General features: G+C 39.5%; 1 long non-coding RNA gene across 19 annotated transcripts in view; it reads left to right on the top strand.

Moving 5' to 3' along the window:
• The window catches only part of LOC126648896 (uncharacterized), a 286,520-nt gene that overhangs the window by 181,420 nt on the left and 77,110 nt on the right, over positions 1 to 27,990 (top strand). For 12 of the 19 annotated variants that reach the window (XR_007630907.1, XR_007630923.1, XR_007630922.1 and 9 more), the window contains one exon: positions 1,329 to 1,421. This is a non-coding gene — a long non-coding RNA (uncharacterized LOC126648896). Of the gene's footprint in view, positions 1 to 1,328; positions 1,422 to 2,276; positions 2,432 to 3,660; positions 3,825 to 19,024; positions 19,140 to 27,990 lie in introns of all 19 variants that reach the window. The other 7 variants (XR_007630921.1, XR_007630914.1, XR_007630909.1 and 4 more) reach the window with 3 other exon arrangements.

Raw genomic sequence — 27,990 nt, 5'->3', positions numbered from 1 at the left:
TCAGTGCTGCTGCTGAACGTTAATTGCCTGTCTGCAAAGTGGAAGAAACCATATTTTCCTGACAAGTGTTAAAACTGACAGTAATCCTCATAGCTCTTTCTTGAATAGGAAAATAATCTGAATTAATGTTAAACTTTAATTGCATTTTTGGAGGCGAATGGGATGGGGGGTGTTTTTTTTAAATGTGGCCTCAGCCAAAAAAAGACAAATATTTGCATTGAATTTTAAGAAGATACCTGAAGGGTCACACAGTTTCATTTGCAGTATTTTCTAAGGAGCTCTCATCACTGGAGTCCTGCCTGTGTTTTGTCACTAGTCACTATGTTCTTTAAATTATATTATTTCCCCGTGCTCTGAAGCTTGATGAGAAACCCTTTTTTATGTTTCTTGCTGTTGGAGATAGGGGCTACCTTTGTAAATGGAGAGAGGAGCACATTACATAGTTTGCAGCTGATTCATGAGAAGGCTCAGAACAAGAACCAGGGAATAATGTTGTAATTTAATAGCTGAAATTCTGTCTTCACAGGGGAGAGTCATGAGTACAGCACCTATAAATCAGTGTTGGTGCAGTGCATCATCAGATATGCAACCTTTTTTAAGGTGATAATTCCCATAATTTGGGTATTGACCTTGTTCTATGTTGTACAGACTTGTAATCTGTGTTTTTCTGAGTGATCCCCACAGGTGGGACATTTCTAATGTGAAGTCACGCTGTGAGACACCTCTGAGTGTGCTGGGAAGATGGGATTATAAATATTCATTGCTCTTGCAACCTTGGGCTATGAATGTTTCAAATTTTGTAAGCTAAGCAGAACTGGGCCTAGACAGAGAGGAAAGAAAATCTCAAAACTTTGGTAATTCCAGGTGATAAATGAAGCAGAATGAGTAGAAAATGAGAGTTTTTCTGCTAGGCTGATTTTGAGCCAACATGCTAATTTGATTAGGAGAAGTACATAAGCACAATATAAAATCTAATCACTTATGACAAAACCAAGTCAGGCTGGATTTCCCTCCCTTGGAAATACAATAACTGCTTTGTGGTCTGCTTTCATCACTGAAACTATAGGTTTGGTCATCTTACCGGTGTGAGGAACAAGCGTGGGTGCTGTCAGGCTCCCCCAAGCTTCCCATCCCTTCCCATGGTTGGAGCCCAACCACTGGGGCTCCAATAGAATTGGAAAAGGGACCATGTCATGAGCCTGAGGTGAAAAATCTGGCTCAGATGGTGTATAATGCCACTAGCAGTTTCTTTCAACTATGTGTCTGATAAGTAAGAGATGAAGGGCAGTAGGAACTCATTTCATTCCTTTCCTACTTCATTTGCCCAGGTGCAGAAGAAGGACTTGCAATGCTGGGTGCCTGCCTGAGTTCTGCGATGAGATGTGGCAAAGTCCAGTCCTCAACCTCCTTCCTAAGATCAGGTACAACTGTGTTTGGTTTTTTTTTATTTTCTAAAGAGTGGCTTTGCAGATAAATTATCCCAAGGGAAACTTATATGCCTCCCCTGACTACTGGTAGAGCTATGTGGCAGAAGTCCAAAAGGAACCCTGCTGCCACCAGCTTCATGGCATCACCTGGATGGAGTCTGAAAATCATAACCCAGCGCAACTCAGGGTGTAATTGTGTTCCCACTGGGTTGGTACCCATGCAGTGTCCCTTCTGGCACAGGTGAATCTCCAAATGTCTATACCACTGGCTAGTGAGAGCCCTCCTCTCTTTTTTGTTGTTGTTTTTTGTTTTCTTTAAACCAGGAAAACTTTAATATCAAAAGGTCATCGTATTTTCAAAAAATTAAATCACGGTTTCCATTCAGCCCTAAAATTCTTCTTTAAAGCACAAAAACCACTCCTTGTTTGTGATGTGTTAAGCAGTATGAATTCAGTGGAGAAATTTGGGATGGCTGCTTCGAGGGTGACTGGCAGGAGGGAATTCTCAGGATATGTCACAGTAGAACATAGTAGCATGAAATATAAAAATGGCTTCAAAATGTAGATCCACCTCCATGCAAAGTCTTCTTCTAATGCTTTTTTTTCCTCTCTACTTGAGAGCTTGGTATTGCTGGGGAAAAACAAGAAGAGAATTTTGAAATTAAATGGATGAAAATTTGATAATCCCCACTGACCTATTTTCTTATAAGATTACGGAATTGTGTAAATCAGTGTGGTTGTTATAATGATTAGAGTATGAGAGTGCCTGAATACATACAGCTAGGACTGCCAAGGCAGGAGCTGAATCTGGGACTCCTCCCTCTGTCTCTTTCTTGCTATTTCTTTTAGAGAAGCAGGATTTTACTGAAAACTCCTGGAGAGCATCCTACTGTCACCTTCAGTTCAAATTTCATCATACTTCCTGTTGCAAGGGCTTATCCCACTGCCCAGGGGCAACCAACCTGAGATGAGATCCTCAGGATTATCTCTGTGAAACACAGCTGGTAGTTCTTCCATTTTTGCCACTATGCCAATTTTCTATTCTTTCCCAGTGTGCCAGTTGAGCTACTTATGAATCTGGAGTGGAAAAACAAATCAGTGAAATGCTGCAAACCATAAAAATTATCCATTTAACAATTTTTATTATTATCATGAACCTTAAAGGGAAGGGAAAGGGGAAAATGTTTTAAACTCCTGTCCCTTTTGGACAGACAATAATGCTCGCTTTTTGATGTCATAAGCCCAAAGCATAATACTTCTGTAAGATATTTTCCTTCTGCTTGGGGCTCTTTAACAGAGCTTAAAGACACCCTCGTCCAAAAAACAATATACTGTGTACTTGAACAAAGTATAAAGCAGGTGGAGTAATGGTTAAAATCATGAAAATCTTTACCCCCAGGATTCTGGCCTGCAGCTTGTCCCCACTAAGCTTATGTGATGACTCATATGCATTTACATTCCCCGTGCTTCACACGGCATCTGCTGCTACACATTTGTTGCAGGATCTTGTCTTTGAACAGCTGGTGACAACCCACTTCCTCTTGCTTTCTTCAGCAGAGATTTTTCAATTGTTTCTTGTTGTTTTGATGTGAGACCCAGTGTTGGAAAAACAAGCCCATTTACCCTGATTAGAGCCAGCCTTTTAAACACTTGCCAATTAACAACCCATTTGTTATTTTTCTAATGACTGGGCAATACTTTTCCTTTCTCTCCTTTAATTTTATTCAGATGTGATTCCACATAAGCAGAACAAATTCAAGTAGTTTATATAAAATGTTATTAATATTTACCTCATTCTCCCCCTTCCTTTTGTCCTACAGAGTTGGAGAGGAAGGGATCCTTTGCTTTCTTCAAGCTAATCTTCATTAGCTTGATGTCATGATAACCAGACTACCTTCTTTCAATGCCACTGCCACTAGTGATGAGTTTTATAGACATGACCTGCTGAAAAACAAACAGGAGAACATCACATTAGCAACAACGATACAAAGAGCAATTAATTTTAGTACCTTGATGCCAAATCTACCAACAGACCTCAAGAAAAATAATTTAACATGCATGTGTTCTTAGCAAAATTAGGGACGGTATGGTTTGTACTAGTCAAGTATATTCAAGTGCAATCTTCTTTCAGAGATTTGATCTCAACTATCCTATGTTTTTATGCTTTTTCTGAAGTAAGCTGTAATGCTTGGTTACTGTTTTTTCTTTTTATTTTCTCATTCAACACATCCAGATTTCCTTGTCAGAGACTACCTTTATTACATAAATATTTTAAGGAAGTACCAAACCTTCAAATGAGATCATCTTGTTTTCATTTTTGAAAATTCTGTTACTTATCTCAGACAACTCCAGCAGTAGTTACTTGAGAAACTGCATATGATCCTATCAGACCTAAAGGTAAGGGCTCTTCTGCTTTGAAATGCTTGTGTTATTTTACTGATTCAATAACTATACCGCTCTGCAGGAATTTTCCAAGTGGGAGGTTTCCCCTTTTTCAAAACTCAGGTTGAGGTTACAATCTATTGTTTAGCCTGTTCCCATAAGTAGTATCTGTTCATATCTTCACCTATACTTTGCCAGTCCCTTAAAACATAGGTATACTTATGGTACATGGCTGTTTAGGTGTTCTGCACCTCTCCACAGAGGTATCTTTGACAACCACTGCATACTCTGAGTTGAGTTTTCCTTTGTAAATGTCACAGAGCATCTGACTACAGACGAAGGGATTTTCTTGGAGAGTCACACTTGCTTTTTACCATTGGATGTGTTGATTGTTCTTTTCTAATAAAGGGTTCCTTGGCTCCTGAATTTAAATACTGAATAAGCACATATATTTACTGAATCACTGCCAAACTTGTTTTTTATCTGTTTGTTTCCTGTGGCAAGGGAGGATTTCAAATCACTTTGCTGCTCAGGGGAAATTGAAAACAGGATCTATTTTTGGTTCTCATTTGACTTCTCAAGATGGATCAGTGGAAAACTGTTATAACACTAATTTACTTAAAGATGTATTATGTGCACTTTGCTAAAACACTGAGGGGGAAAAGTGTTGCTTTTGCAGTTGTTTGGTCTGAAGCCAAGATCCTCCATGAAGCTGTATGAAGAAGCCAGAACAGAATTCTCCATGTATTTTTATGCATACAGTTTTATTGAACTGATTGGCCAGTGAATCTGTGCTCTCCTTAAAATATGCTTAAAGAGACAGAATGGGGCTACAAATGAGCTGAAGGTGCACCCTTTCTCTGTAGCTGTGCAAATCAAGGGCTGATGTGGAGCATTTGGATGAATCTGCTCATCAGACCTGATGTCAAAACAAAATATCGCTTCCTTACGGCCAGAGATCAAATGTTTCTCATTTTACAAAATGCAGTCCAAGTGCAAAGAGAGTTGCTAATCGTCTCAATGTCTGGGTTTTTTTTACAAGAAACCATAAAGATTAGTTGCACATAACTGTTAGATAATTTACTGTATCAGCTGCAACTTCCACTTGAGCACACCATGGTGCTCTATGGCTGAGTGCATAACATCTCTTGGAGCACGGGGCAGTGTTGGTGAAAACTTAGACTGTGGCAATCTGTGTTACACCTGTTCTATGAATAGCAGTGTCATTTGTCATGCACTGGAACACACTGCCTGTTCAACATAGCTGTTGACAAATTTTAGGTTGAGATAAATTTGTCCTCTAGCTCACAGACTGGCTCTTTTTCCCCCTGCACTGTAGTTTGTCTCACACTAAGGAGAGAGATCTGCACATATTTGGATATTCAACACCTGTGTTTCAATTATCATAATATTTGAAGAATCTGGTGCTTCACTTAATGTTCCTCAAGTAGTTCTCTTGATTATTTGCTATTGCAGAGCTGCAGTAAACTTGTTTGTTCCTCCTTTTCTCTCTGCCTGAATTTGATTTCAGAAAGCAATCTCAGATAAAGAAGAGATTTCGGAGTCCTAATCACATGCTGCTGTTGGCTTTGTTGCTGCAGGTGGCAACACAGAGTATACTTTACCTCAGAGTATATGAAATGCCAGGAGCAGAAGACATTATTTTATTGTGATTTAATTTTTTTTATGACCTTTTCCAGAACAGGCATATCTGAAGGCTGCAATCGTTGTATTCAGCAAGAATTTTATATAATATTTAATTACAAGACATATGTGTATCAAAGGGTTTTGTGGTGAGAAAACAGCTCAGAGCACATACAACAACATATCATTTCTTTCTGTCTCTTGTCAATTACCCTTGAGTCATCCTGCTTGCATAAGCTTCAGGTCGATAAAACAGATTTCAGAGCAGTATCTGCTGAGACACTAACTTCATCATGTGCCTATAGAAAGTGCATATTTTTTCAGCATCTGTTTCTCCTAGTGTGATTGTCCTTCTGATTTTCTTCTATGGAAGAATCCCAATGCAATGAGGTTTTATTTAAAGAATTTCTGTATGTCCTTGTTTTCCACCAGCATGTACCTTTCTTCTCTGTTTGTAATCTTGGATAAGAATTCCTAGTTTTGTTTATACAATTTGCAAAACTCATCAGGTCCAGAAGGGGCAAAGGTTATCACAGAAGTTGATAAGATGGATAGACTCTCATTATAGGAAATAATAGTAAATGTAATGTAATTCTGTGTTTCATTATGTTTCATTTCACTGTGTATTCTGGAGCTTACAGAGCACTCATTTGTTTTATTGTTGGTTTCAATAGCACTGTGGTGTGCTCTATGGTTTAGGCAGCGTCAGTCGTGATGAAATTGAGAACCTCCATTCCTTTTCATCTTCGGTTTTGGTGTAAAATTAGGCAAAATTTTGAAATGCTACAATTCCATTAAATTGGAACAACAAAAATTTTGAACGTTTTTAATTTAAAGAAAATTCTTTTACAATCCTCAAATGGAAGAGTTTTACTTTGCAAATTCCTGTAGCCTAAAGTGAGTTATAGGACTGGCCCTTATTCAATTTCATGGTTCCCAGCTGCTACTACAGTTCCAAAACTGAACTATAGGATTCTCATACTATACCACATGGAAGATAAACGTCCTGAGAGATACAGTTCATTACAGCTGGAGTCCTTTAGAGATCCCTGCCTTGCAAAGAGTAAGGGCTGGAATTAAAAAGCAAACAATGCAATGTAAATACAGGGATATATACTGGAAAACACAGAAAATCCAGTATATTTTCTAGTATATGTTTTACGGGAGAGTGCTTTTGGTATGCTCTGCTCTATTTCCAAGTACATGGAATGCTGTATTATGAGTAATAATTACTCCATTATAGATAAAAACTTCAAGGGATCACAGTTTCCCTTGTTTTAGAGAACACCACACTAGAGAGGGTTAAAGTGTGTCTTTCATTCCACGTCTCATGAGCACAGGAGAGCAATAGTTTAGTAGCGATTTTAGAGAGAAACCCACTACATCACAGTGTCTCTGTACAGAAAAACCTGCTGACCAACTACAGTGAAATTGTTGAATGACAAATTGTCCTGAGTGCAGAGCTGGTTTACAGGCAAGCAGGCAGGGTAGACGTCCAGGTTTTCCACAACCTAGATCAAGTAGTGATACAATCTATCCTATGCAAAGTGAGAGATAAGAAGAGGCCCAGGTTTGAGCCTGAGTCTTTTTTGAGGACTCTCCTTTTTTGAGGACTGGGTCTAATCACCTCTGTGAGCATAGGCTGTAGTTCCCAAGAGAACATGTGCAAAATTCACAGAATCATGTAGATTGGAAAAAACCCTTAAAGATCATCAAGTTCAACTGTATTTGGACTGTGCATACCTTATAATCATATTTAAAAATGGGCACTATACCTTCCTTTTTTGTAAGAAATAGTTTCAGTTTAACTCCATCTCCAACGGTGGCTGCCAGATTTAAGGAAAAAAAAAAGAAAAAAAGAAAAAAGCAGAATAACGGGAATAAATGAAGAAGAGTTAGGTGTTCTTTATTGTTTTTCTATGGATATCCTGGATAAAATATGGTGTGTCTTGTGCACCCAAAACTTTTTATATTATTTTACTCAGTTTTCTTCTTTTCTCCCAAATAGTCATCTTATTCTTCAGAAACATGAAGGAGAAGCTGAGTAGGCCTCAGTTTCCACTGACCAAAAATATTTTCAATCCTTCAAAGGAAAGCATATATTTGGACACAAGAAGCCACAGATACCATTTCATTTTCTTCAAACATACTCTGGTGAAAGGCCTGCTGATCTTTTGTGAAAGATTGCTTCCTGAGAATATGGTGAATTTACCTTCCATTCTTCCCTCTCTCTGGAGATCAGTTTGTCTTATATTTATAGAGAATAAATCAACCACATCTTATTTCCTTGGACTGAAGAACCCAGCTAGCACCTCATCTCTTTGACTTTTTCTCTTCCACCAGCTGTTCATCACATGGTTTGATGGGCAAATCCACCCATCAAAGCCAAGGAGTAGACACCTAGGATTGTAGCTGTATTGCAAACTATTCTATATATGTGTAAAGTGATAGGAAAAATCATCTGCTGAATTGCATTATATCAAGAATAATTCATCAGGTAAAACCAGGACATTCTGGGAATTCAGATGCATAGAAGAAGTTGTAATATAGACCTCATGTTTATTCTTAAACATGTGGAGTTCTATTTCTTCACAGATAAGCATGTACACAATTTTGTTGTAAGCATTAAAAAGTAATGATCTTTCACCCCCCATACTGCTATTTATTCCATGTCAGCAGCCTCATAACACTGGCCCCTAAGCTACAGCTTGTCACAAGCAAGAGACAAATGCTTAGAGAGTTTTCCCTCTGTTTGATCCTTGTAATCAACTTTATTTTCTCTACAGAATTCCAATTATCCCATTAAACAATGAGTCAGAATGCTTATATTGATACAGGTGCCTTAATTGGTTAATTTATACTTGTGCCAGCCCCAGCTAAGAATTCATTTCCCTGAGGCCTCCTTAGACAACCACAGTTCCTCCTAAGTCTTAATGGTAATTCCTAGCAGGCATAGTACTTGAGCACAACGTTTAGACATACCCACAAGCACCCTGCACAACACACTAATCTGCATTTAACCATACATATACTTGCTGCTGAGCTTTTATTTCCTTCCACCCTGTAATTTCTAACCTATTTAGTTTTAATTATAAGACTACAGCACTGACCGTATGCTTCCAAAACCCATTTGCAAGAAAAAAGTCCTAATAATATTGCTTTTTTTAGTAGCACTCCAAAGCAATTAAACACCTATTAGACACCAGTGAATTCAGCTGCAGTCTATCATATACACATTTATTTGCATATGCTGTCTGCTGAGCAACATAATTTTCATTATTGACTTACGAGGATAGAAATAATAGACAAACTATTTACTGAACTGTCTTTAACTCTGCATCAACCAAAATAGCTAATTAAATGTGTAACAAGTTTCACTGACTAGCTGGGAGGTTTTAAAATCAAGGTGAAGAGAAGGACAAACACTAGTCAGTGCTCTCCAATAGTTGTTTTCACCATGGCAAGAAAATTGGATATCTAGTCCTGTAAATCATCAGAGAAACCAGACAGAAGTAGATTTTTAAAAGTAATTTACCAGGAAATCAGTTTTTCAGGACCAAGCAAACCCACTAGTGAACTGCCAGGATTATTATTTTACCAAACTCGCATCCTGATAACTGTCATGAGCAGGAGCGTCTTCTATAGTCCCTGTAAGGCAGTTTCCAAAGGAGCTATAGAGTAATTAAGTGCCCTACTCAAGGGACTGTAATAGTTGTTCCTCAACTTCATTTCCAGTCTAGCTTACTTCACTGATTTAATTTCTTTCCCTCTGCTGATGTAAATTAAGAACTCATCTTCTCCCCTCCTTATTCTGCTATATTAACTGGCAGCTTGCAGGCAGGAACAGCTGTAGAAGGTGTCAGAGTCATCTCTAGTCTGCAGACATAGTCCATAGACGTTGCCAAAGGTAGCAGCTTGCAGGGAGCAAACAACTTAACCTGCATCTTTTGAGTTGCAGGCTAACATTCAGAATGGGGGATGATTCTGCTTTTCTGTTCATGAGAATGTATCTCTGTTTATCCTATCAGAAGATATATTCAGTTAAAGTAAACTACATTAAAGTAAATTAAACTATCGTTTTCTGCCAATAATCATGTACAATACCTGTTTTACATTCTCTCACTTGTGCCTCATGGGGTGGTTTGACACTGGCTGGACTCCAAGTGTCCACCAAAGCCACTCTGTGAGTCCCCTCCTCAGCTGGACAGGGAAGAGAAAATATAGTGAAAGGCTCATGGGTTGAGAAAAGCACAGGGAGAGCTCACTGACCAGTTACCATCACAGGCAAAACAGACTCACCTTGGGGAAATAAGTTTTATTTATTGCCAATCAAATCAGAATAGAATAATGAGGAAAAAACCAAAATCTTAATACCACCTTCCCCCACTCCTCCCTTCTTCCCAGACTTCAGTCCTGATTTTCTCTACCTCCCTCCCATCCAGTGGCTCAAAGGGATGGAAATGTAGGCTTTGGTCAGTTCATTACTTGTTGTCTCAGCCACTTCTCCCTTTTCAGGAGGAGGACTCTTCCCCTGCTCCAGTGTGGGTTCCATGGAAGACATTCCTCTGCTAACTCCTCCAACATTTGGGCTTCCCACAGGGTCACAGCCTACTTTGGGCATCCACCTGCTGCGGCACAGCTCCCTTCCAGGGGCTGCAGGTCCACCGTGGACCTCTATGAACTGCAGGGGCCCAGCCTTCTTCACCATGGCCTTCACTATGAGCTGCAGGGGAATCTCTACACCTGGAGCATCTCCTCCCCCTCCTTCTGCACTGACCTTGGTGTCTGCAGGGCTGTTTCTCTCACATATTCTCACTCCTGCAGTGGGTGCATCTTGTAGCTGTCTGGAATTAGCTCTGTCAGACCTGGGAAAAGCCTCTAACAACTGCTCACAGAGGCCACCCTTGTAGCCCTATTGCAACCAAAACCTGGTCATGCAAACCCAATTCAGTTCAATTGTGTGACCTGATGTGTCCTTGAAATGTGCTAAAAGCTTCAGATGCATATAATTTTAAATAAGAAATAAAGTAATATAGTTTGACTGGAAAACCCCCATTCACTCCAACAAATTAGTGGTATCTGCAGATGATACATTCCAGCAAAGCATCTTTTTATACACATGAGCTGACAGGGAAAATTTGTCAGTGGTTTAGTCACCACTCAGCTGAATCACCAATCTCTTTTAAAAAATAGCTTGATTGCAGCAAGGGGGTTCATGTCTCCTACAGTAAATTAGATTAAATGCAATACAACAGGTACTCTGCAGAGGTATTTCAGGATAGAAAAGAAATCTGTTTCTCCTTGTAGGTGTTGGCTAATATTTTATATTGCTCAAGTAGTGTCTTTGATAGACTGGAGTGCCAATTGCTGCTGTGCAGCAGTATGACATAATGTCATCTCCAAATGTGCCATCTTCAGGGACACTGCTTCTGGAAATGATCACAAAACCAGTGAGGCTTCTTCTCCCAGGCTTAAGTGAACTGTATAAAATAAGTTCCTGTTCACAAAAAACATAATCTCCACAAGAGAATAATAGCTGCATTTAGGATACCTGCCTTAGGGAGGAAACCACTTAAGATGGTGACCTACTCCCCAGATTAAGCTTGCCTAGGCTCCCCAAAGCAGCATTTGGAGCACCAGGCTCTTGAGCAGAGAGCAATTCCTATAGGACACAAATACATTTTGCAATTCTGCTTCATAAGAAATTCAGCCAGGATCCATTTCCCTTTTTCCAAAAGATTCGCTGAGATATTTTTGCAGGTGTATGTAGTAGTACTTGGTATTTCAATTCCTCACAGTCTGTACATTTAATGCCTTTTAAGAAATGTGTTAAGAAACAGGGTAGAGGGAAACAGATAAACCAGTCTGGGTTACTTGATAAGCTATCCAGTTTTAATCTCAAAGTGAAAAGGCAGTGTTCTGAAAGTCAGAGCTGAGTAAATTCCAGCAGGTTCATCATGTTCGTCAGGAATATCAGAATTTGTGAATTATTGTCTTGTCACTGATTATGTTTGTGAATGTGAAAAAAGTTGTCAGAACTTTTTCATACTTTTGGGACTTCTATGAAGTTTCTTCCCTGGTTTCTCTGGTATCTATAAAACTGTATCTACAAAAACCTGGTTTCTACAAAATGGGAAGTTTTTCCCTTCAGGTGGGACACTTCTTGGATCTCTCTGCTTTGTTAGGCTACTGTTTTCATAACAGATGGGGAAATTTTGTTTCTGTTCAGTTCTAAAGATGCTTTTAAAATATATATCCATCTTCATTTTCTACTGTGAGGTGCAGTCCTCAAAATATCCTGAACTGGCTTTGTGGCATCACAGGCTTGTACTGCTGACTTTGCAGTGACAGTGCTTATGAGATTTCCAGATTGGTTTTATGTCATCAGGGAACTGATTGCTGAGAAAATTTTTCAAACATTTGAGCCTTCACTGAAAGCAACTTCAAGCATTTTTGAAGGCTTTCCTAGGATTTGCTTTATAGCATCTACAGCTTGGAAGAAACACTCAAGGTGTTCTGGGAATTTGAGTTCATTCATCTTGCAAAAGCCACTGAAACAAATCTATACTTCTAAGTAAGTGTTATCAATACATATATTCTTTAGGAACTGGAATAAACCCAATATGGTTATGCACTTTCCAGATAAGAAGGGGATGTCCTTTAACATTAGAGCAAGGATACCAACGAATCACAAAATACTTTCCATATTTAAACAAGCTGTTTCCATACTGAGGATTTTTGTACAGGAATCTGTGCTGAAAAGTAGTGAGGAGACTGCAGCAAAGAAGAGCAGGGGTGGAAAGATCATAGATAACTGTAAACTAATCCTATCTTTATTTTTCTTGAGTTTAGTGTGGGTCTATCCCAAGGTACCCATTATAAACTGATAGGGCAGGTGAACAAGCATGCTATTGGGACACCTATATAGGCAGTACCAGTGAGAATGCTGTTGAGAGAGGCTGGGTTGCAATAGATGGGTGGTAACACTGCTGTATTTCCTGAATAACACATAGAGCTTAATTTTCAGGGTCTGAATAGTTTCAAACAGTTCCATTGTGGGTAACTGCACATTTATTTTTTTTTCAGCTGGTTCTATTAGCAGTTGCCAAATTTTTACATTGTTCATTTCAAATATTTGCATCTCATCCTAATGACTCTCTTACAGCTACCATAATACATGCTGGGTGTGTATTGTTGCCAGCTTTTCCATTGAAATTACAGGTGATTATATCTTGAGCATTATTTGAAATGTATCATCATCACATGAGCTTTGGATACATGGTGTAGCAACAGTGGGATTATTGGCAGAATATGATGTGGAATAATCATGAATATTCATGCAGAGACTGCATTTCCTGTGTTTATGAATTGTTTTCAATCTCGAGGACTCCATCAGTTGCTCAAATTCCTCAGGGATGGGAACTACACAGAGAAATCCCATGACAATTAATTATTCATTCATTTTGCATAAGAAAACAATAATCTTCAGACTTCATTTGAATTAGTGTTTAAAATGGAAATCTGAGAAAGCCTTTCCTGCTGCTGGAAGTGAATAGCAAATTAAAAGCTTCCTGGAAGACTGCACATAATTTCCACATGCTCTGAGTGTGGTGTGGAAGGGTTTGTACCATCACTGAGGGACAGCCACCACAGCAGAATTATTGACTCACTGCTCTCTGTAATTGTTTCCCAAATGTGGCCTCAGTAGAAATGTCACAAGTAGAATTAAAATAGCTTTGAGAAAGTCTAAATAGGCTAACACTGACCTTCTGGGAGTGTGAAAGGGAATGGTCCTGCTGTTGCCAAGCCCATGCAGAAAGGAAACTGTAGTGTTTGTCCAGATGACAAAAGTGAAGCAGGAGTCTCCTCCATTCCCCAGTGCAGGGTCAGCCCTACCAAGGCAGCTCGCTAGGGGTCTGACCAGAGTGTGTTTCAAGGGGGACCACAGCTAAACCAGTAAAAGCAGTCCTGGGCTTCAGTGAGTTTAAGGTTTTACTTCTCTTTCGACCCATGGTGTCCACAAGAATCTGGTGGCTGATGGTCTTGTAAGTGACCATAAAATACTGCAAATACCCAGCACTGTGCTCAGACAGTCTTTCAGAAGATGCAAATGAGGAGAGCACTGACATTTGTAGGTGGAATTGGTAGTGGTCTCTGGAGCAAAATAATGTTTAATTCATAGCACTTTTTTTCCTACGCAAAAATTATGAAAATAGCAATAAAATTAACACTCTGCGGGAGCAAGAAGTCAGGCAAGAAAGGCAAGAGACCAGCATGGCTGTGTAGGGAATTGATGGTCAAACTACAGGGAAAGAAGCAAATGCACAGGCAGTGGAAACAAGGACAGATGACCTGGGAAGAGTATAGAGATGAAGTTCAGCTGTGCAGGGATGGAGTGAGGAAGGCCAAGGCAAAGCTGAAACTGAATTTGGCAAGAGATCCAATGAGTAGCAGGAAGGGCTTCTACAGGAATGTTAACCAGAGAAGGAAGATCAAAGAAGGTGTAGCCCCCTGATAAACAGCGCTGGTAAGCTGCTAACAATGGATGAGGAGAAGACTGAGGTACTCAACAACTTTTTTGCCTCAGTCTTCAAGAACAACCTCTCTTCCCACACCTCAAGTGGATGGAGAGCAGGAGAGGGACTGGGGAGCAAAGTCCCTCCCAGTGTAAGTAAAGATCAGGTTCATGACCCCCTGAGGAACCTGTATGTGCATAAGTCTATAAGACCTGATGAGATGTATCTCAGAGTCCTGAGGGAATTGACTGATGTAGCTCCCAAGCCGCTCTCCATGGCAGTCAGGTGAAGTCCTAGATGACTAAAAAAGGGAAACATTGTGTGGGTTCTGATGTAGCAAACCATGTGAAGAGACAATGGTAGGGCTGGGATGACCCAGGGGAGCTCTTTGAAGTGTCCAGCATGGAGGCTGTGGTGGTTCTTTCCCTTGGCAATGACACCCAGGAAAAAGACAATAAAAGTTCTGGAAGCCCTGGGGATTTTATCCCATTTCCTGAGTTCTTGTGATGCTTCACTTCAGGAACCCCCCTCAGTCCCTCCCTCGCTCAGCTCAGTTCCTGGGAGAGGGGGTCCCCCATGCTCTGAACCATGGGATGGTATGAAAAAATTCTCCAAAAACTTTTAACTAAAACTAAAACAAACAGATAAGATGTAATAGGGAGGAGAGTTCTCAGTCTTCTCAAGAAGAGACTCCTTTTATCTCTCCCTCCAAGGTGATCAGTGTTATCAGCTGGTTTGAGAGCCCATTTGTGCCAGAGCAGTGCAAAAGGAACAAAGCATGACTGATACATGCAGTACAGTGCTTTTCAGAGCTTATTTTTAGACCGGAAATAATGTTGGTTTTAATCTTCCTTGACAGCTGTTTTCAAGGGCACACAGAATGGACATTGCTATTTTACCTGTCAATTCAACCTTGTTTACAAAATCAAGGAAACATTTAAATGTACCAAGATTGTAGATTGTAGCTTTCTTTCCAGTCCTTTTTTTTTGTCTCAGCTAAAAGAATTCCGGTAACTAACTGATTTTAACAGAATATGACATTTTCTTTGCTGTGCGCAGGGGAAGTGGGGTTTTGGGATAGAGTAGATTTCCTGTTATTCACTGGACCTGTGTAGTGGGCCCCTGCAGAAGACCTGGTAACTAGGATATAGTGATTTCTAGCCAAATCTAGGCAGAGAATGACCACAGACTTTGGTTGTAGAGACCTGTATATTAGCATGAGTAACTGACAAATAACCTGAGCCCATCCCATGACTCTTCTTAGCTTGTTCCAGCAGAGATGTGTAGGAGTGTACCACTCTCAGCCCACTTGGTGACTGCGGGACCAACTCAACTGATAAGCTGTAACAGAGATGCTTCAGTGTGGGTCCCATGCAGTACATGTGGAGAGCACCATCTACGTGCTTTGTCTTATCTTGAGAAGGAGCAAAATACCCACATGCACATTCCTTTACCTGCCAGCAGAAATCATCACTAGATTTGTTTACTTCTACAAAAATCCTAAAAAAGCTGTACAGACCACAACAGCAATGAACCTGGGCACCGGTGGGATGTGTGCACTGTGCCATGATCCATGAAGGGGCTCATCCAGGACTGGGGGTTGCAGCATCAGCAGGGAGGTGAGATTGCTATTACCCCTTCTACTACAGCTATCAGCATCAGAAGTGCTGTCACAGTATCCATTATTGATATCACCTTTTACAGTAGTTCTATTATTTATACAATAAGCTAGTTATGCATTTCTTATTCAGACCCCAAAGGAACGGGTACCTCCTTGGTGCAAAACAAGATGCTGGGAGGTCCTTCTATTTTCAGCATCGCTTTGGTTTCATGAAAATCCACTGGACAGGTACATGTGGTGGCAGAGCATTCTTTACTACTGATTTTCTGAACTTCTAGAGGTTACTGTTGAATGCTTTATCAGCTTCCTTCACTGGCTGAGAACGACTGTTCTCGTGATTTCTGTGTTGAGCTGACTTATCTTTGCATGTTTCCCTTCAGTGTTTTGGAAGTGCATCCAAATCCTACACAGAAAAGCCAGACATTTTACAACTCCATGAAGTAAGTATGATGCTGCTGTTAGCAGTAGCAAAACTTTTAGTCCCTGGGTGGTGAGACAAAAAGGGTTGAGGGAGGCAAAGAGCAAGGTGCGCACACTCCAAAACCTGGACTGTTTCTTCTGTTTAAATTTGACTGGCATGGGGACCACTTTTGGCTAGGGTGCATGACCCATAAGTCCAACAGATGACTAAGAACCAGCTACAAATGGGCAAGGCCACAGCTGTCTCCTCGATCCTGGCCTTTATCCATGTTCCAGCAACTGTACTGGGTGAGCAACGACATGGCTGGGGAGGCTCTGTGTGAGATGGGGATGCATTCACCCAGGAGGGATTCATTCCACCAGGATATACCATTAGGTTAGAGCTGCTCTTAGTTGTTTGACCAGGTCAAACTAGCTGGAAAAGGGCCTGGTTTGAATGTGCAGCAATAGCAAAATAGGTAGTCGAAGACAGGGAGAGAGGACTCTCCCTGGAGAATCTGGGCAGGTTTGGTTGTTGTAGCCCCTAGTTAATGAAGCTACCAATACTGTAAATGGCAAAGGGAAAAAGAGGCTCAGGCAGAGCAGCAGGAAAACAGGGTACAAACACATTTTAAACCTTTTTCAGCTATCTTAGTAGATGGCTTTGATCGTTTCACAGAAACCAATGGGGGAAAAAAATTACCTCAGAGAGGCAGAAAATCCATTTTATTCTCCTTTTTCCTCTTTTCTAATGTGCTTTTCAATACAGATATGGCAGGGAGACAGAACAAGAGCAGAAAAAAATAAATATAGTAATTTAGAGAAAAAGGCAATGCACTAAATCCTACCTGCTGTCTACCCCATTTCGGATAAAAAGTAGTGAGCCTCACTGCATGCTTTAATCTCAAGAATTCAAGTTTTATGTTGAAATCTGTGCTTTCACTGAAAAGTTTAAGGAAAGGCAAAGAGATAGAAAAGAGAAACAGGCAGGGACTAATCAAGGCCTAATTTGTTTCAAAGTCTGTTCTTTCCAAATATCACAGAGAAGTACCTTAACAGAAGAATGTTTTATCAAAGGAAAGGTAATGTGAGATCATAAAATGAAAGATGAAAAAGTCTTAATAGAAGATTAATAGAAACATAAATATCCTCAAAGCTGTTAGAGAAACAATGCAAAGAGCCTCAGATGAGACACTTAAAGAAAAAAAAATGTGCCTAGTAATCTTGAAAGAATGGTAACTGCAGTTATGTCAATGCAAGACAGCTAAGTTAAACCTTTTCTATCCCTTCTTTCTCCCACGCTGCTCTAGGGTTGTGATTGATCACCAGCTGCTGTTGGTGCAACAGCTGGTCAGAGACTTTGCCAGCAATGGTGATGTGTTGAAACTTCAGTTCACAAAGGGTGGGTGAGGCCCACACCACCAAAGAAACTCCTCCCGAGGTCTGAGTTTAGACAATCTCCACAGATCATGGGAATCAGAAACAGCAGCATGGAGTTTTAAAGAGGAATAGGCATTGTGGAGACAGCTATAGGAGTCACACAGCTCAGGGTGGTTACAAGTCAGGCCTCAGTTTATCAGCAGCTTCCTCAAGCAGCCCAGGAGCAGATGGCTAATCTGGAATGTGTTTCTCTAAGGGAACTGGATGACTTTTTCTTATACTGCAGTTTAATTACAAAGTCTCTTGCTCATCTTTACCTGGCCTCAGCCATCCCAGACTCAAACAGGTATACACTATTTTTAGGTTCTTCCAACCTTACTGTTGTGGAGTGCTCCTGAGACAGTGATGTGCTTCAGCATCTTAGGGCTCTTCTGTTCTTAAAGTCCCAATTCGTTAGAGGTTTAAGCAAGTAGTAGTTTTCTATTGTATCACATTTAATGGACAATGCGAAATATGCCACACTGTTTAGATGCCTCTGAAAACCAAAAAGGAGTAAACCTTCTAATCTGTGAAATCAATATAGTAAACAGCTCCTAATATGGGTCACTTAGCCACTAGATTTGTTTTTTCTTGTGTATGTGTACAGATGCATAGTATTTGCATTCTACATATCAACTATGTAGAGGAATCCTACTTTATAGTGCATCTGAAGTACAGGGGAACATATAAACGGCTCACAATTTTTAGACAGCGAGGTTCCAATTTAATGAAACTTTATTCTGCTCAGCTAATAGGCACTAGCACCAAGGCATAATATAAAGTCCACTTGAGACCATTAGAAAGACACTTGTTGGACAACTCTTTGTTATGGTTGGCTTTGTTGTGGCTAAAGATTGCTTTTGAACATAGTGCTTTAAAGAGTGACCCCCACCCATGTATTTATCTCTGCTGCAGTGGTTGGACTTAGGCCAGAAGCTTTCAAGTAAGGGGGCTTTCTGACACCTCTTACTGTGCTTTGAAACAAAGATCTGAAAGATCTATTGTATTTCTTTAGTAAGTCAGTGTTCTTCTGACTAATTTTTCTCTTACTAAGCATGGGACTGAGCTAGGGATGGCTATATTAAATATCACAAGATGAAATTTACTTCAAATACTGTATGGACACATATATGGTATCCAAAACTCACAAGGGTGGATTTTCACTAAAAGTTTTGCTTGGTTTTTTGCTAGTGAATGCCTTCTGTAGTCCCCCTCAATGGTGATAACTGGTTACATTCGTTTATACATGTCAAAAGCAAAAACATGGAGAGCCTTTTTAGTCAGCTGTACAAAAGCACCTGCTGCTGGTCTTGATTTGAAACTGAGGGGAAAAAACCAAACCAAATCAAACCAACCAGATTACTAGATCTGCATAGGAAGCCAAACCAAAGCCAAACTCTAAGGAAACCAGAGCCATAACTGTGACCACTCAATCTCACCCAACCAATCTCCATATTCCCATCTTCTTCCCTTCACTCATCAGACACTTAGCCTGCTCAGCCTGTCTCGTTCCCTCATCCCCAACTCATACAGCCCAGCACCACATGGGATCCTGCAGCCCTGCACTATTTTGCTGCAGTCTTTACTTGATCTGTTCCTTATGCTTCTCCCTGTAGGACTCTTGCAGCAGCATTGCCAGAGCTCAGGGAAATGATGTGGCTTCATCATGAGGATTGCAACACAAAATGTTTGTCTCTTTTCTGTTGGCCCCTCCTGCACCACCTATCTCAGGTAAAAGAAGTTAGGTTTAATGTTTTTTCTCTGATTTCAAGAGGTAAATTCAACTAGCACTAAGCTTACGGATTTGGGCTGGCATCTTTGCTACAGCAGAATTCACCAGTACCTCTGATGTTACAAGAATATAACAAAAACACTGAGAACCACTGAGGTGGAGGTGGAGAAGCATTTATCTCTAAAAAAAAAAGGTTTCAAGGGAGTGAGTTGCTCTGTTCCAAATAACCTGTACTCTTTGGGTGAAACCAATATATAACCAATATTCTCATGAGACTGCAAAGCTTTCCCGATTTTGGGACCTCAAAGCTGCACAGGCATTTTATATGTCAAATACCCACTATGGCAACTGTGAAACTCAGTGCCACTTTGATATACAGCTGCTCTTGCCTTAGGGCTCAAGGCAGGATAGCTTTACTATAAAGGTGCCAGATCCAGAATCACAACTAACATCTTGCACTTTCCACACCAGTGGTCCCTCGAGGCTTGAGGAAGAAACTGGGCTGTGAATAACAAGGTATCCAAACAGTTGGTGACTCACTAAAAGTCTGTGGTCTGAGATATTGACAGTCTGCCAACAATTTTATCATAGTTGTCAGTGAGAGAAAAGATAAGAACAAAACCACAAAGTGTTTTTGATTTTTAAAGGTCAGCATACTTATGGTTCAAAGTCACTGTGGGAGGAATCTTCTGGTTTTTCACAGAGATTTCACTGAAAAAGGGATAACTCAAAAAAATGTGGCTTACCTGCTCTTAATATAAAATACCTATAAATTAGTGTTCTGAATGCAGGCAAACCTTGTCTATCAGTGGTCCAAATTTAACTACATATTCTTCTTTGCTTTTCCAATGTTGAATTATCTTGAACTTCTAAACATTCCTCATCAAAGGAATGCCAAATTTATGGAAATATTTGCTTGTGCATTTTATTGTCTGTCATCCCAAAGGTGATGTAAGATAAGCTTGTGCAATGGGATTACCAGGAAGCAACCAATGAACCACAAGTGGTTGTAGTTCATCATCTGTATTGAGGAAGATGGGAGAGCTCCAGGAGTTCTGAAAATTGTACTTTCCTTTTATTGTAGTCTTGCTCATCTTTACCAAATTGACAAAATTGCATTCAACTGGTAAAAAAATGCTGGTAATTGTTTACATTAATGTATCTAATATCCCTGGAAGTTTCATTTTACACAAAAAAAATTTAACCAAAAAAAAAAAATCCTAAACAAATTATCCTCAATATGAGTTATACTCAATATGCTATATATAAATTATACTCAATATAGTATGTTCACGGTGCTGCAACCCACAAAAGAAATGGAAGATTCCAAACCAGTTAAAAAATGTTAGAGACCATGGGAGATCTTTAGGTCCCTGAGCTAGAGGTGCTTAGATGGAATAATTTATCCTGCAGGTGAGTCTTGCCATGTCTGACTGCATCTGTCTCATTTGTTATTTCTCTGCCTCCTACTTGATATGGCTCACAGATGTTACTTTCACTGCATTTTTGTGAACTTGCTAACACAATACTAAGATCTTTTTCCCTTTCTATGTCCTGTTCTGTTGAATTGCTCAGTCAAGAACATTTATTAATCAAGCATAATTTCTTCCCTTTCCTCTGCAAATTCAGACATTGATTATTGTGTAAGACACTGTCTCTTTGAAGTATATTGCACAATAATGGAAGTATGTTCAATTGTAGTAGGCAGTCCAGATGATCTATTAGATGTATCTCTGTACTGTTCTGTTCCTAACTTGATTTTATTTTCGGTCTTAAAAGAGGATCATTAACAAAATCTTTTATAATATGGGCAAAAATAAGAATAGATACTGAGTATAAACTGACCTAAACCTCTGTTTCTCCCATACTGAGAAATTCTTCACCTTCTATAGAAGGTTTTGCAACTTATTTGTTTGGCACAGGAGAATTAAACTTAAAACTCAATCCTCCCTCACTGTCAATGCATTGTGCAGGATATCTGCTCATTGCAGTTGTGGAGCTGCTTTCTGTAGAGCTGAGGAAAGCGATTGTTCATCTTCATACTTCCATCCATTGAATAAATCCCAGTCACTGAGACTGAGATACAGAAAAGTAATGTGCAAACTTGCATTGTGCAGGTGAGAGGACAACTCTAGTACAGTCACTAGGTTTTTTTCTTTATATTTCTTTGAGACCTTTGTCATTTCCTTAGCTCTTCACTGCTTGCATAAATAGCATTTTATCAGCAGAATACTGATGAAGAGCCCTTCTAGGGTTATCCTGACTTAATTTAGCAAAAAAAAAAAAAAAAGGCTATATCTTTTGTTAAGGAGAAACTCAGCCTTTCCTGAAATACATTTTTCTATAACCCTCTAATTTATGGTAAATCTATGGTAAATCTAATTCAAAGTTACCCGAATATTGCATTCTTAGTGAATCTTGTAGTGTGTAGACTTTTTCGCTTTTAATGTTAAAATTTTCAGAATTACTTCTCTTTTCTTGGGAACTTGTAATGCTAAAATTCAAAATAGGGGAGTGTTAAGCCAGATGGCTACTGGAACAGTAACATTGCTTAGTAGAATAAGCAGCACAGACTTACTGCTTTGCTGTGCCTTTTGCTGTCTTTTTTTATCCTCGTGAACTTTTAACACCATGCTGAAGATGAAAAGTGGAACTCTTGGGAAAAGAAAAGTATTTTTCTGATTTTTTTCTTTCAAAGAAACAGGGCATTTTAGGAAAATGTACAGTAGTTGAATGTACTATAAAATTTCTTAGAAAACTGTATTTATGTAGCTCTCAAAGAGAACTCCTTCTTGTCCTGCATCACTTCCTCATGACTAAGCAGCCATAGAAAACACATATCAAAGGATTTGATCCTAGCCTGGTTTTCTGAAGAAAAAGATTTATGCCACAGTTGTTCATATGCACAGTGTGTCCTGCCCATCCTTTGTAACTTTGCAATCCCCAGTCAATTGGTGACATCTGACAGAGAAGCAGAGTACACAGAGAGTTTAATTCTGGCAAAGTTCCTGAAGATCAACATGAGAAAGACCTGTTTTGAGGGAGAGAACTTCAGACTAAAGTTGGAGAATTTGGGCAGATAGTGGTCAGGTACTCTGATGCATATCTCCTCCTTTTTACTTCCTCCTCTGCCTCTCTGCTCCTCGACTTGTAGATCTTCTTGTGTCTAAAGAGTGGTAATAAGTCTAGTACATTCACGCTTCAGCCTTGACATAACACTACTGAAATCTTTGTCCACTCCTAGATGCAAATTATTTGAAACCCAAGGGTTCTGGCATCTGACCACAGACATGGAGTCTTCAGAATATCTCAACAAATTTAAAGTATTTGATTCTTCAGTAACTAAACCCTTTATTTTATATGTATTAAGTCAAAAGGAAGAAAAAAAGGAAAGAGAACAAAAGAAACTTTTCATTGAAGTTCAGCGAAAAAGACTAATTTGTAGATGGTAGTAATCATATTCCTTTGAAAAATCTCTTAATGGCATCAGACAATCCAACTCCTGTAGTTTTTGCAACAACCTACAATAAAAATTTGCCTTGCCTCATTGTTTTTTTGTTGGTTGGTTGGTTGGTTTTGTCTTGGCCTTTCTGTGTTTATGGAATTTTCCTTCTTAATCCACCTTAGATTTAGGATTAGAACTCAATCCTCACACTAGGTTCAGAAGTTCACTGAATTAATCCATTGTGGCTTGAATCCCTGAAGTGGGTTCTATTTTATTATGGAATGCTTAGGAATTACTGAAACTTCAGTGGAGACTGTTAATGAGAAGCTGGAAGTCCACTGACTAATTAATATATTATAGTCTCTTTCACTTGGTTCTAGTTTTATACCATGGCCTGGGGGGACATATCTCTTAGGTTTCTGACAGCAGCCTCATTATTCACAGAAACAGGCAATAACTTCTTCAAATAAAATCTTTTCACTGATCTTAAAAGAGAAATTTTATCTTTGAGGTCTTTATTTAGTTCCATAGCTATCTTTTTTTGTCATTGTTGTTACACTGGAACCCTGAGGTCTAGTCAAAAAGGTCTCATCACTTTGGGCTATGCATCATAAGGACTCGCAGGTCAAATGCCCTTGGGTCAGGAACTGCGCAACTGTGAAACTCTGGAACAGCAAATATTGAAGTGTAAGTGGATGGCATTCCTCCCTGGCAGTCACTTCAGAGTAAAATCACACAATGCCATTTTGGTTCTGGAGGGGCAGGTTTCAGATACCTTTCACAGTCAGTGGACGGTCAAAGCCACAGACATTTTTAGATGTCAAGTTTACACCCAGAACTTCCTCTTGAAATCAAGAAGAAAATGGACACTCAAATAAGACAGTGTGGTTAGTTTCACAGAGGCAATTGAAAGGTTCAAAATTAGTTGCTGGTGTCTAACCTACAAAAATCACCAAACCTACCATCTGAAATTTTCTGTCCATAGGGATGGCTGTGGGGATGTTATCTCTGGAAACCAGCCCCAACTCCGAGAGCTACTTTCTGTGTAACTGAATTGTAGTTTTGGGAACACAAGAATTCACTCTGTATTTTGTGCAACTATCCTAATTTTTTAATAAATATAAATTAGCCAGTGTAATATGAATTTGGGAATTTTTTTTTATTTTCAGGAAAACATTCTCCGGAGAATAAAATAATTGCTGCAAATTTGTGATTACTGTATGTAACAGTTTTGAGTCATGTTATGTAACATTTAGCTGAAAGATTTTGACAACATGCAATGATAAGTATGATGTAAGAAGGATAGGATGGGATGGGATGGGATGGGATGGGATGGGATAGGATAGGATAGGATAGGATAGGATAGGATAGGATAGGATAGGATAGGATAGGATAGGATAGGATAGGATAAACAGAACAGTTACTCAAACAGTTATTGGTGAGTGCCCTGAAAGAACATGCTCTTCCTAGGGTTGAAATCTGTATTCACTTGGGCTACAGGAATAGCAATATGTATTCTACATGGCCACATTAATTCAAAGAACTGTTTGAAGTTTTGAAGGGTGTGGAAATTACCGTAGATTATTCAGAGATTTGGTGTTATACTCTCTGATTTATCAGTTGTTTATTTTCCAGTTTCTTATTTCCCCACTAATTTTCACCTCTGGTCCTTCACATTAGGAGATCTTTGTCTTCACTGTCTTTGACTTTTGGAATCGTTTGTTCCCCATAGTGTAAACTGTACTTGTGGTAATGTGCCATCAGTTTTCATGTACCTCCTGCTGTCTGGAGAAATCACATTAAATTTTTTATATTGGATATTCTTACTAAGATGTTTAAGAAACAAAGTGAAAACCAAGTTGAAAGACATTCAATTGTTTGACCCAGAAGCTTCCAATATAGGTGCCCCACACTCGAAGCTTCCAATATAGGTGCCCCACAGCAGAGTGTGTGTGCCTTTGCTGCATAAACGTATAATAGCAGTCAGTGGCATCAAAGGCTGGCTTTGACACGTTCCTCTATAAACAGTTATTTCTCACTGAGGTATTGCAGATCCCTCATATTACAATTTGAATTTTATATTTCTATGACCTAAAAATAGCTCAGGTATGATCTACAGAATCAGTGGATATTATAGGCATGTTTCAGAAAGGAAAGTTTTGTCAATGCTAGGAAAATGATGAAAAAATATCTAGTTTACTGCATAGGTTTAAGATTTATTGTTCCCACTATTCTCTGTGTGTAGAGAATACACATATATGGATAATTCCTCCAATGACTTTCAAGCTGGTTTGCTGAATTTTAGAGGACTTAGATACACCATTTTCCAATGGGTTTGAAGTTGATAAGTGACTAGGTAAAACAAAGGATCAGTAAGGGATAGACTTACATGAGCACATCCCCAATTGCACTAGGCAGACCACGTGTGAAATAGATGTCTTATCTGTTTCAGCTAAGGGAAAAGCATTGGTCAGAGCTTAGTTTGTTAGCAAATTCAGCCATAATTCATCTGTAATAAATCAGGCTTTGCTGCTTCTACTGCTCCCAGAACTGTTTGTTATATGTTTATTTTAGGGTTTGGCGTCTGCCATAAATTTGGGGCTGTTTTTCAAATGGTGACAGTGATATATTAGTATGACTATGTTGACTCCCAGAAGTGAGACTGTGGACATGCTGAACAAACAGAAGCTCATGTTTCCTTTTTAAAAACAACAACAACTCTCCTCGAGACTGGTGCTTCCTTTGTGCCACGGGGGAAATTTTGTGTGCAAGTCTTAGTGATCAGAAAGTGAAAAAGAAGTGGCACAAAACAGGATGGGCATACCAAGGTGGGAGAAGCAGTGGGAGACCCAGGAGGTGAAGTAGCAGTACCCCAGTGGGGTTGTATATCAGTGAAAACATAAACCAGAGCAGGCTGGGTATTGGAGCAGAGTAGAGAGGGTGAGGTGCCAGGGCAGGTGTACAGGGAAGAAGAGAAAATCAGTGGAAAGCGATGAGAGGAAGAATGGCTGAGACCCGAGGATTTTGAACACCCCACACTCAGAGGAGCAGAAAACAAAGTTTCTTTGCTGCTGGAAAATGCTTGCAAAGCCAAATATCCAACACATTTCTTGTTCCTAGTAGTAGCTGGTTCATATAGGATAGAGACATGGGTTACTTTTTAACTAGAGAGATTATAAACCAAAGTGGTTCTGTAAGATGATGCTTCAGTTCTATGCATCCTGATACTTATTTTTTAAGACAACCAAAATTTTGGTGTTCCAGTGTGTTTGAGTAGCTGACTTTGTAAACCTAACCTTGTAGTCTTCTCATAATGTGTTTGTGTTAATAGAGATATATGCTTAAAGGGAAAATGCCAGAAAAGAAAGCCTACAAACAATGCAGCTGGCATGAACCCCAAACCAAGAGAGAGACAAAGTTGTTGCTACCTGTTCCTCTCCTCCTTCTCTACCCACAGGCAGAAAAATATGTGATGTTTTCCTAAACTGGTGCAGATTTCATTTGCTGGCAAGGTTAATGGAGAATAGAAACTCAAGGGTAGAATTTTTTGTTGCACCTGCTGTGTAAATGGACCAACAACTCATAAATATAGCCAGTCTTTTCATCCACTATGATTAATTTTTATACTGTGAAATGTGAAAAAAAAGGAGGAGCAGAAATGGTTATGATTGCTGCTTATATTATTATGACAATGCTCTCAATAAGGCTAGAACACCAAAGCTCTGAACTCTACAGTGAGAAAACTCAGACTGAAACAATCTTAAATCTCCTCCTCCAGGCCCCTTTACATCCTTCCTTGTCTGTGATAGCTCTTATCTCCCTTCAAGCTATAAGCACACAGATTGCCAAAGCCATCTTTTTTTCCCTTTTGACCTGATTATGACACTTTCAGCTTTGAAACATTATTTATGCTGCCTTGTTCTCTTCGTTATTTTCTCCTCTGTGCTACCTCCTTCAAGGATCACGCAATTCTTGTTCCTTATTTAATCCCTCTGACATGCTTCCAAATGTTCTTAGTCCTTTGCAGGTGCTTTCCCATCTTTTCTGACAGCTTAGGCAAGAGTTGGCTCGTAGAGTTCCAATTATTTGCAAAATTTTATCGTGTTTGGGGATCAGGTCTGGATGAGCAGAGAAAATGTCTTCCATTTCATAATCTCTTATGGACCTCTTCGGTTCACAAAAAGGAAAATAAAAAACAAAATGGAAACAAAATGAAAACCTATATGAGTTCTTATGCTGATTGTGGAAAGGCTGGGTAGCAGCCTATTGGAGAGAGATGGAGTACTGGAATCCACATAAACATTCACTTTGCCTGGAATACGACTTTCGAGGTTTGTTTATCATCGGCATGAACTCTGTTTTATACAAGCAAATACCAAAATTATCATTGCACTCGTCTCATGATTGCCATCTAGAGAAAAAGCTTTTCTACCACATGTGAAAACAAAGCATGGTTGATGAACGTATTTGAGAGAAAGAATATGGTCAAAGTAAAACTGGAATATCTATTTCCTCCAAACACTCCTTCCTTCACAACCATTAGGTACACTGTGGATGTAGTGGTGTTATCATCATCATCATCATCATCATCATCATCATGGCTAGGCTTCGTGAACAAAGATTTGAGAAGTGGTGTTATATATTTTAATATAATAGAGAATTAAAAAAAAAAAAAAAGAAGAAGAAAGGCTTTTGAACTTGCATTAATGTTTTTTTGTGCATCACCATGGCACTTTCTACTGGCCAAACATGAAAGGAGGGTCTTTGTTTAAAGGGACCAGCTTCACAAGCAACCTACTGGTGAACTAGAAGGTGTGGCCCTAAGTCACTGGACTGGATCTCAGCGTTTTTGCTGCAGGTTGTATCATACCTGATTGATTCCCTTCGGCCTCATGATTCTGCAGAGAAGACGAATGTTTATGGAATTACAGCAAGCTGAGCTCCCCAGACACACATGCTCTCAAAGCATGCCTGCTTCTACAAAGTGGAAAAGCTTTGATTAATAGGAATAGCACTAGACTTTAAGGCGCACTTTATTTCATTGATGAACTTTGAGGTGTCTCCAGCAGTAACGGGTTTGTAAACTGTAATCGTTAACATCGCTTATTCAGGATTTACAAGAGAGACTAACATTGCCTATTTTTTCAAGCTGCTACAGGGATAAATAACTGGTGTTGAAGAGGCAAATCAGGATCTCTGTGGGAGAAAAAAAAAAATAGAAAGAAAAAGAATTGTGTGTGGGTTTTAGAACCAGCAAAGCATTTTTCTGAGGTGCCCGTAAAAGTACATGGTGTGATGTGACTGTGTTATAAAAGAGGGAAGGGTGATGTGTGGGCTCCATTACATAATATTATTGCAGAGCTTAAATGGTGAAGGGTCACAATAGAAAAGGGATATCATGGAAA

The sequence above is a fragment of the Myiozetetes cayanensis genome, unplaced genomic scaffold, assembly GCF_022539395.1.
Source record: "Myiozetetes cayanensis isolate MyiCay16 unplaced genomic scaffold, myiCay2020 scf5-8, whole genome shotgun sequence".
Taxonomy (NCBI): domain Eukaryota; kingdom Metazoa; phylum Chordata; class Aves; order Passeriformes; family Tyrannidae; genus Myiozetetes; species Myiozetetes cayanensis.
Note: the sequence above shows the minus strand (reverse complement) of the source record. Positions and strands in the feature narration are given on the sequence as shown.